Source organism: Triticum dicoccoides, chromosome 5B (assembly GCF_002162155.2).
Source record: "Triticum dicoccoides isolate Atlit2015 ecotype Zavitan chromosome 5B, WEW_v2.0, whole genome shotgun sequence".
In the NCBI taxonomy this organism is placed as follows: domain Eukaryota; kingdom Viridiplantae; phylum Streptophyta; class Magnoliopsida; order Poales; family Poaceae; genus Triticum; species Triticum dicoccoides.
In genome coordinates, this window is record NC_041389.1 from 187,255,185 (window position 1) to 187,265,160 (window position 9,976).

Consider the following 9,976-nt stretch of genomic DNA (forward strand, 5'->3'; position numbering starts at 1 on the left):
CCATCATTATTTGTTCAAATTATTGCATAGTGTATAGACTTGCTACTAAATTTGGCATAATTTTCAAATTATTGTACACTATACAGTGTACAGACTTGCTACTAAATTTGGCTAATGATTCAATGTGAGCAGCATTGTACATATACTGGGAGTATACTAATGGAGTATGAATTAACCTGCACTGTGCATAAAGTGCAAATCAAGAGTATATGAATTAACCTGTACTACATCAACGTGAGCAAATTGTGGCAGAAAGCCGAAAGACATCAATCTAGAGCAAATCCCTACCATCTGATGAGGACATGACTACCATGGATACGACCAAAAATATTGCATACATGTGTATTTGTGAGGTGATTTCTAATGCAAACTATGCAATAATTTATTTATGTCATCCATGACAAAAATACTTCACAAACTTTTATGTCATTTCCAATTGCAGGTATATGGTACATTTGTACAATCCACATATGAAGATAAGGGGAAAAGAGATGTTTAAGTGATGTTCAAAAAGTCCTCTCACGTCACTTTTGGGCCAAGAAACATAGAGTCCAAGTCTCTCACGTTCTGGATTCAGATTTGGACTTCACAAACACATCTGATTCAAAACGCCAAGAACTCTTTCATACGAACTCCAAATTGGGTGATTCTCTTTTTGTTGGAAAGTAGATTTCATGCTCTTTCCAACCCAATGGGAATCACTTTAAAATCTGTCTGGAGCGTTGAGTTATGGACGAAACAATTTGATGCTGCAGCAGAATCCGAGTCAAACTACAAGTCCAAAGGTGTTACGTCACCTCCACTTGGTCCCATTGGCCTTGTACGACCTAGGGTTAGTTTTAGGCTGCCTTGGGACATCCTCCCACCTCCTTGACCACCACCCCTTGCTCCTATATAAGTAGATCCATCTAGTAGCTTTTTCTTTGGGGATTTGTTTAGTTAAAAGTTAGCCATTGCAACTTCGTGTACTTCATTTGTGTCCAACGACCAGATCAAGACCGCTTACGGCTCCCCGCCTTTATCAATACTTCATATATACTCGCAATATTCAGATTGCTTTTATCATATTCTTGCTTGTTCTTCGATTGCTTGCAGGAATAGACCTTCGTGGTCAGGTTGATTGTGCTCTGGCGTGGTCAATAACCTCTCGGAGTTGGTTTAGTGATTGCTAAGGCGCAACGCCGTGCACGTTTGTAGTCGGATCGTCAAAGTCATCTTCACCAAATCGATAGTTATCATCTCATCGAAAGATCGGGACACCTCGCCTCTATCAAGTGGTATCAATTTTCAGGTTGCTCGGTAGTCATCCCTAGTTTAGATTTATTTTTTCTTACCTATTGTCCAAGAAAAAACCATAAAAAAAGTTAGATCTATTCATCCTTTGTCCTAGCCAGTCTGAGCCTTTGCAATTTTCTTTTATTGTTTGCATTATTGAATTATCGGTTGCATCGTCGTGTCGAGTTGTTGGTCTTAGTGTCTAGTTCGTCTAGAGTTTTGAGTTCTGTTCACATTAGTCACGTCGCCGCTGCATCATTATCCCTTCCGATGTCCACCACCCATCCATCAATTCTCATCATGTCCTACCCACCGTTCATGGTCATAATCATAGTTGAGGTCGTTCACATCTTCGCTTGATCCAATCTGCATCTTATCTAGTTTTTTTTTTGGAAAGAGGGAGAAAAAAAAGACGGAAAAAAGAGAGAAAAAAGTCAGAGAAAAAAAAGAGAAAGAAATAGGAAAAAAATTGTGAGGGAAAAAAAGAGAGAGAAGAAAAAAATTGTGAGGGAAAAAAGAGAGAGAATAAAAAAACAAAATTCGGATCTATCTATTCTCAATCTCGTAGTTGAATTCGGATTGGAATCTGTTTTGTGCACTGTTCAGTAAAACATGCATAACTTTCTCATACGAAGTCCGTTTTGGCTCCACGAGTACTCAAATGAAAGCTAGCGACGAGACTCATCTAAATAGTTGCGGAAGCTAGTTCCATATTTGGCACCTCAAAATAGGTCTTTTTGCCCTCCGAAGTTCGCGAACACAGTTTATTCCAGTTTTTCAAGCCAATTTTAGAATTTTTTGACTCCTCATATCAACTCGGAATTGAGTGATTCTTTTTGCATTAGAAAGCTTGAGTTAGTAGCATTCTTTGAAAAAAAATTATCAGAAAATTGACTCAAACTTTTCAAGAGGAAAGTTGGAGAGAGAGTTGTTGTATATCCTGCTTGGTAGTTGTTTTTCATCATTATCTTTACTGCAGTTGTGATCTTCACTTATATCTTGTTGTCCAGAGCTACTTAGTATTCTTCATTGATGCTAGTTGTTCTACATCGTGACCTCATTAGTGTTCTAGGCTCGCGTCTCTAGTCCGGTCTAGCCTAGGACCAGCACAGTATCGTCGTTGAGCGTTTATTCAACATTGCATCTTTGAATTGATTATTGCTAATTTTTTGCTACCATATATAGCCAACCCAGCTTCACATATTTCTACACCGTGTATACATACATTCCCCTGGCAATCGCTTTACACAATCTTCAGAGTTATTTGACACCGCTGGTTGCCTGTCACCACCTGTTGCATGGTAAGAACTTGTAATATATTGATATTTGCTATACTGTGAGCGTTTTACCACCACATCCTAGTAGTTCATAGGAACATTATTTTCGGATTTTGTTTCTTGTTTTCTACTAACTATGGCAGGTTCCGGAGTTGTTAGTTCTTGGGCTTCATCGATCGTGGGAGATTTTCCATCACCTAAGAAAATGCAACAACCGTCACAAGAGGAGCAACAACATCAGAATGCACATGAGGTTAATGTTTCCATGCCACCATTTACTGGTCGTTTTAGGCCTGATTTATATATTCAATGGGGGTACGAAATAAATGCTATATTTGCTTCCCACTCTTTTGATGAGCATGGAAAATTTCAAGTTGCGGTTAGTACTTTCAGTAGCTTCGCTTTAGTTTGGTGGAGTGAATACTGTCGGTTAAACCATGATTATATACCTACTACTTGGGATGGTTTAAAACATGTCATGAGAGATAGATTCGTAGATGTTTATTATACTCATGGCATGATTAAAAACTAGAACATTTAAAATAAGATAGTGACACTGTAACAAAATATTATGATGATTTACAAACTACCTTGTTGCACTCATTTTTAGAAGAAAGTGAAGAAGATTTTATGGATAGATTTTGGGGATGATTAAACCATGATATTCAGGAGATACTAATTCATAAAGAGTGTTATCCTATGGACCATTTGTATCGTCTTGCTTATAAAGCTGAATAGGAAATAAAACGACGGGTTACCCACGAGGAGAACAAGTGCACAGTGCACATTCCAAGTGTTGATATAGATGTTTCTTCAACTACTAGACGTACTATGACAACCACATCCGTTGTTACGAGGACTACGTCATCTCCATCGTGTGACACATCACCATCGAGGGTGCCTGCATCATCTGAGTTGATCATAAGAGGTAATGACAAAGGTACGCATTTTCCACTTTCACGCAAGAATGATGCATGCCTAGTTAACTTGAATACATCATGTGTCGAGTTACCTGTTGATTTGAGCACGCCACCTAGTTTAGAGAATCATGTTACTATCATGAATGCATCATATGATCAAATAATTGAAATACCAATAATTTTGAGTGCGCCCATTGAATTAACTGTTGATATCAAAGAACCATGTGAATCAGGAAATAATTCAGATTTGGATCAAATACATTTTAAAATAATTGTGCCAATGTTTAATCATTTTAATATGACCTCTAATCTTGGTGATCATTATGTGTCAAATGACTTATTGCATGTTTTCTTATTTAAGCATGTTGTAGCATGTAAATTTGATGCACGTAAGGTTTATTCACCAATGTTTGGATGGTTTAATGATGAATATTGTCAATCTTTTGATATGAATAAGAGCTTCACTTATATGTGCAAACTAAGTTGCAATATTTTCATCCATTCTACTTATGATAATATTTTGGCTTTATATTTTATAATCTATGAAGGTTCCTCTTATATACATGGGTCATATGTGCAAAAATCAAGGGAAGTGAAAATGGATGACATATACATATACAACATGTACACCTTGTCTCTTTTGTTAGCCACATTTCAGATTAAGCAACGCCGAGGACGGCTTTGTTTTCAAGAAGGGGAGGATGATGAGGACATGACTACCATGGATACGACCAAAAATATTGCATACATGTGTATTTGTGAGGTGATTTCTAATGCAAACTATGCAATAATTTATTAATGTCATCCAGGACAAAAATACTTCACAAACTTTTATGTCATTTCCAATTGCAGGTGTATGGTACATTTGTACAATCCACATATGAAGATAAGGGGAAAAGAGATGTTTAAGTGATGTTCAAAAAGTCCTCTCACGTCACTTTTGGGCCAAGAGAAGATAGAGTCCAAGTCTCTCACGTTCTCGATTCAGATTCGGACTTCACAAACACATCTGATTCAAAACGCCAAGAACTCTTTCATACGGACTCCAAATTGGGTGATTCTTTTTTTGTTGGAAAGTAGATTTCGTGCTCTTCAACCCAATTGGAATCACCTTAAAATCTGTCCAGAGCGTTGAGTTATGGACAAAACAATCTGATGTTGCAGCAGAATCCAAGTCAAACTACAAGTCCAAAGGTGTTACGTCACCTCCACTTGGGCCCATTGGCCTTGTACGACCTAGGGTTAGTTTTAGGCTGCCTTGGGACGTCCTCCCACCTCCTTGCCGCCACCGCTTGCTCCTATATAAGTAGATCCATCTAGTAGCTTTTTCTTTGGGGATTTGTTTAGTTAAAAGTTAGCCATTGCAACTTCGTGTACTTCGTTTGTGTCCGACGACCAGACCAAGACCGCTTACGGATCCCCGCCTTTATCAATACTTCATATATACTCGCAATATTCAGATTGCTTTTATCATATTCTTGCTTGTTCTTCGATTGCTTGCAGGAATAGACCTTCGTGGTCAGGTTGATTGTGCTCCGGCGTGGTCAATAACCTCCCAGAGTTGGTTTAACGATTGCTAAGGCACAACGTCGTGCACGTTTGTAGTCGGATCGTCAAAGTCATCTTCATAAAATCGATAGTTATCATCTCATCGAAAGATTGGGACACCTCGCCTCTATCACCATCCCACTGAACAGGAGGTCAACTATCAGGTCACTGGCTTGGCAACTCGAATGCAGCCCTACCACACTGCATAGGAAGTTCATGTTTATGTTGATAAAAAGGCATACAAACTGTGTGAGGCCATATCTCAAGGAAAAGAACAAGAGGGATAGGATCAAATTGTGTTTGTCAATGCTCGATGAGACAACAACAGAAACTGAAAGACCGAAATTGAAAACAATGCACAACATTGTGCATATCGACGAAAAATGGTTCTATATGAAAAAGAAAAACAGAAACTATTATCTGTTGGATGAGGAAGAAGAGCCTACGAGAAGTATACGAAGTGGCAGTTGTATTGGAAAGATCATGTTCTTGACAGCCGTTGCTAGGCTAAGGTGGCACAATGAAGGAAATGTGACCTTCTCTGGGAAAATTGGTATTTGGCCGTTTGTGAAAGAAGTTCCCGCTCAGAGGAGAAGCGACAACAGGCCCAGAGGAACAATGGAGAACAAGTCCATAAAAGTCAATCAGCAAATAATGAGAGAGTTCATGATAGAGAACCTACTGCCAACAATACAAGCAGCTTGGCCTGAGAATGATGCTGGACAAACCATCTACATACAACAAGACAACGCTAAGCCCCATATCTTGCCTAATGACCCAGAATTTGTAGCAGTTGTCGAAAGAACTAGACTGGACATCAAAATAATCCAACAACCTGCCAATAGCCCTAATTTGAATGGGCTTGACCTTGGGCTCTTCAATTCGTTGCAATCTCCAACAGATTGTCTAAGCCCTAGAACACTTCAAGATCTGATCAAGGGTGTACTAGATGAATTTGAAAACTATGAGGTTTATAAGCTGAACAGAGTTTTCTTATCTCTACAAGCTTGCATGATTGAAATTTTGAACCACGCAGGGGGAAATGGGTATAAGATACCACATGTCAACAAAGAAAGGCTTGAGAACTCTGGATGCTTGAGATGCTTGTGATGGATGGTTGTGATAGAGGCTTGAGATGCTTGCGATGGAGGCTTGAGATGCTTGTGATGGATGCTTGTGATGGATGCTTGTGATGGAGGCTTGAGATGCTTGTGATGGATGCTTGTGATGGAGGCTTGAGATGCTTGTGATGGATGCTTGAGATGCTTGTTGTGATAGCCTGGCTTATTAGGGATGATAGACTACTCATATCAATAAGGAATTCCTTCTTTTCTGGGAGCCCATTCCGACAGAACTCCAAAGTTAAGCGTGCTTAGCTTGGAGTAGTTTTAGGATGGGTGACCGTCCGGGAAGTTGCTCCCGGGTGCGCATGAGTGAGGACAAAGTGCACAGAAAAGACTAGTATTGATCTGTGGGGCCAGTCTAGATCCCGCCAGGAGTAACGACCACCAGCAGGTGTGTCCGGAGCGTTACAAGTTGGTATCAGAGCCGATCCTCACGGTTACACGGATGTTTGCGGACAGGTGCGCATTCATGTTGTTCATGACGTTTGTGACCTACGTGGCACACGACATGGCACATGTACCGGACTGGATGCACAGACGTATGTGCCAAGAGGGAACGTTCATGTGGCCCGACGAGGACGTCGGTTCCTCTGAGTGGGGGTGTATGTGATAGCCTGGCTTATTAGGGATGATAGACTACTCATATCAATAAGGAATTCCTTCTTTTCCGGGAGCCCATCCGGACAGACCTCCAAAGTTAAGCGTGCTTAGCTTGGAGTAGTTTTAGGATGGGTGACCAGCCGGGAAGTTGCTCCCGGGTGCGCATGAGTGTAACACCCCGGTGTAATGATGCTACAGTAACCCCTGGAGTTAAGTTAATCATTTTGCTAAATAGGTGTTTGATCATCATTGTCTCATCTCTCTTTTAAATTCCAGTTGAATTCAATTTCAAATTATGAGTGAATTTCAAAATGCTCACACATGAAAACTAAAATGTTCATCATGTGGAACATATTCTTCTGGTAATATTGGTGGTGGACCAACATTTTTGCAAAATGTCTAAGTGGCCTAAAGTAGCTAAAACAGAAAAGCTTTAAAAAAAGAGAAAGGAACCCCCCCCCCTCAACTGGGCCGACTGGCCCAGCTGGCCACCGCGCCCCCCATGGGCCTCAGCCCACCTAGCAGCCCAACAGGCCATTTGGCCCACTCCCCCTCCCCTGTCGTCTCCCACCTCCCACTGTTCCCCCGACCCGAGTCGCTACAGGAGCCGTCCCCGCCAAACCCGCCTCCTCGGCGACGCCCGAGCGAGGGGATAAGGCTTGCGCCTTCCCGACGCCTCGGCCCCCTCGCCTCTCACTCGCCCACTTGCCACTCCCCTCTCCCTCGTCACTCGCTCTCCCCTCTGTTCTCCACCTCACCGAACGCAGCCGCCTCCGCACCACTCCGGTCACGCGGCCACCGGCGTCCCCGCGCCTCCTCTTGGTGACCAGAAGCTCCGCCGACGACCGGTACTCCCTCTCTGACCACGAGCTCGAGCTCGGCGCCACCTCACCGACCGGATCGACGCCACCTTCCCCGTTCGGTCGCCGTCGTCTTCCTCCACTCCGGCCACCTCTGCGCTCCTAAGCTGTCGCAGGCTTTTCGTAGCCGCTCGGTGAGCTCCTCCCTTCCTCCATTCTTCTCCTCGCACCGCGTGGTTCTCCCTAGCTAGCTCGTCGCCGTTGCCGTGAGCTCGCCACCGCAGATCACCTCACCGTCGTGGCCACCATGGCCCGAGCTCGCGCCCGAGCTTGTAGTCGGGCTCCTGGAGCTCGTAGGAGCACAACGCCGCTCCCCGCATCGCCTAACTTGCCCTGCGTCATCGTAGACACCAACGGCTGAAATCCGGCATCCGCTCCGCCGCTAGCCATCGCCGTCTCCGGCCGTTTCCGGCCAAACCGCCGCGACAGATTGATGCGCGGGCGAGAGCCCGTTTGAAAGAACCTAACCGCGTGCCAAATGGTGCCCCCTAGCGTGTTTCCGACGACTCCGGCGACGCGCCGCCGCGGTTTTGATCGCCGGAGCTCTCTCCGGCGCCGACCGCCGACGTGGCACACCTGGGGCCACCCCTTGGGTCACTGCCAGTGGGGCCCCTAGTCCCCTGTTGACCAGTTGACCTGGTCAACTATGCTGACTGGGCAGGCCCCAGCCACTGACGCGTGGGTCCCACCGCTTAATCCTCTAACTAAAACATTTTAATAAATAAACTAATTAGTTTAGTTAATTAGACAATGACAGGTGGGCCCAGTAGTTTTACTAACTAAATTTAGATTAGTTCGAACTCTTTTTAACCCACTGTCTATGACAGGTGGGTCCCCCGTGTCAGTTTTGACCAGTCAACCGGACTGTTGACTCCTGATATCACTCCTACATCGTGCTGACGTCATATTCCATTTCTGTTAATATAAATAATTTCAGAATATGTTTAAAACTTAGAAAATCATATAAAATAATCCATAACTCAGATGAAAATGTTTTCTATATGAAAGTTGCTCAGAAAAATCCAACGAATCCGAATACGTGGTCCGTTCATCTGTCACATGCCCCTAGCATGCTGAACATGGAACATTCCCCCTCCGGTCATCTGTTTGATACAGGTCCGGAACCGGGAAAACATTCCCGGTTGAATTCCCCCTTCACCTTTATCGTGTAGCCATACGTTAGGTCACACCGGGCACATCATATTGCCATGTTATGCTTTGTGATGCTATGTTTGCTTTATATTTACTGTTTCTTCCCCCTCTTCTCTCCGGTAGACCCTGAGACCGATGCTGCCCCTGTGATCGACTACGTAGGAGCACAACGCCGCTCCCCGCATCGCCTAACTTGCCCTACGTCATCGTAGACACCAACAGCCGAAATCCGGCGTCCGCTCCGCCGCTAGCCATCGCCGTCTTCGGTCGTTTCCGGCCAAACCGCCGTGACAGATTGATGCGCAGGCGAGAGCCCGTTCGAAAGAACCTAACCGCGTGCCAAATGGTGCCCCCTAGCGCATTTCCGATGACTCCGGCGACGCGCCGCCGCGGTTTTGGTCGCCGGAGCTCTCTTCGGCGCCGGCCGCTGACGTGGCACACCTGGGGCCACCCCCTGGGTCACTGCCAATGGGGCCCCTGGTCCCCTGTTGACCAGTTGACCTGGTCAACTGTGCTGACTGGGCAGGCCCCAGCCATTGACGTGTGGGTCCTACCGCTTAATCCTCTAACTAAAACATTTTAATAAATAAACTAATTAGTTTAGTTAATTAGACAATGACAGGTGGGCCCAGTAGTTTTACTAACTAAATTTAGATTAGTTTGAACTCTTTTTAACCCACTGTCTATGACAGGTGGGTCCCCCGTGTCAGTTTTGACCAGTCAACCGGACTATTGACTGCTGACATCACTTCTACGTCATGTTGACGTCATATTCCATTTATGTTAATATAAATAATTCCAAAATATGTTTAAAACTTAGAAAATCATATAAAATAATCTGTAACTCGGATGAAAATGTTTTCTATATGAAAGTTGCTCAGAAAAATCCAACGAATCCGAATACGTGGTCCGTTCATCTGTCACATGCGCCTAGCATGCTGAACATGGAACATTCCCCCTCCGGTCATCTGTTTGATACAGGTCCGGAACCGGGAATGTTTTCCCGGTTGAATTCCCCCTTCACCTTTATCGTGTAGCCATACGTTAGGTCACACCGGGCACATCATATTGCCATGTTATGCTTTGTGATGCTATGTTTGCTTTATATTTACTGTTTCTTCCCCCTCTTCTCTCCGGTAGACCCTGAGACCGATGTTGCCCCTGTGATCGACTACGTCGACGACGACCCCTCCTTGCCAGAGCAACCAGGCAAGCCCCCC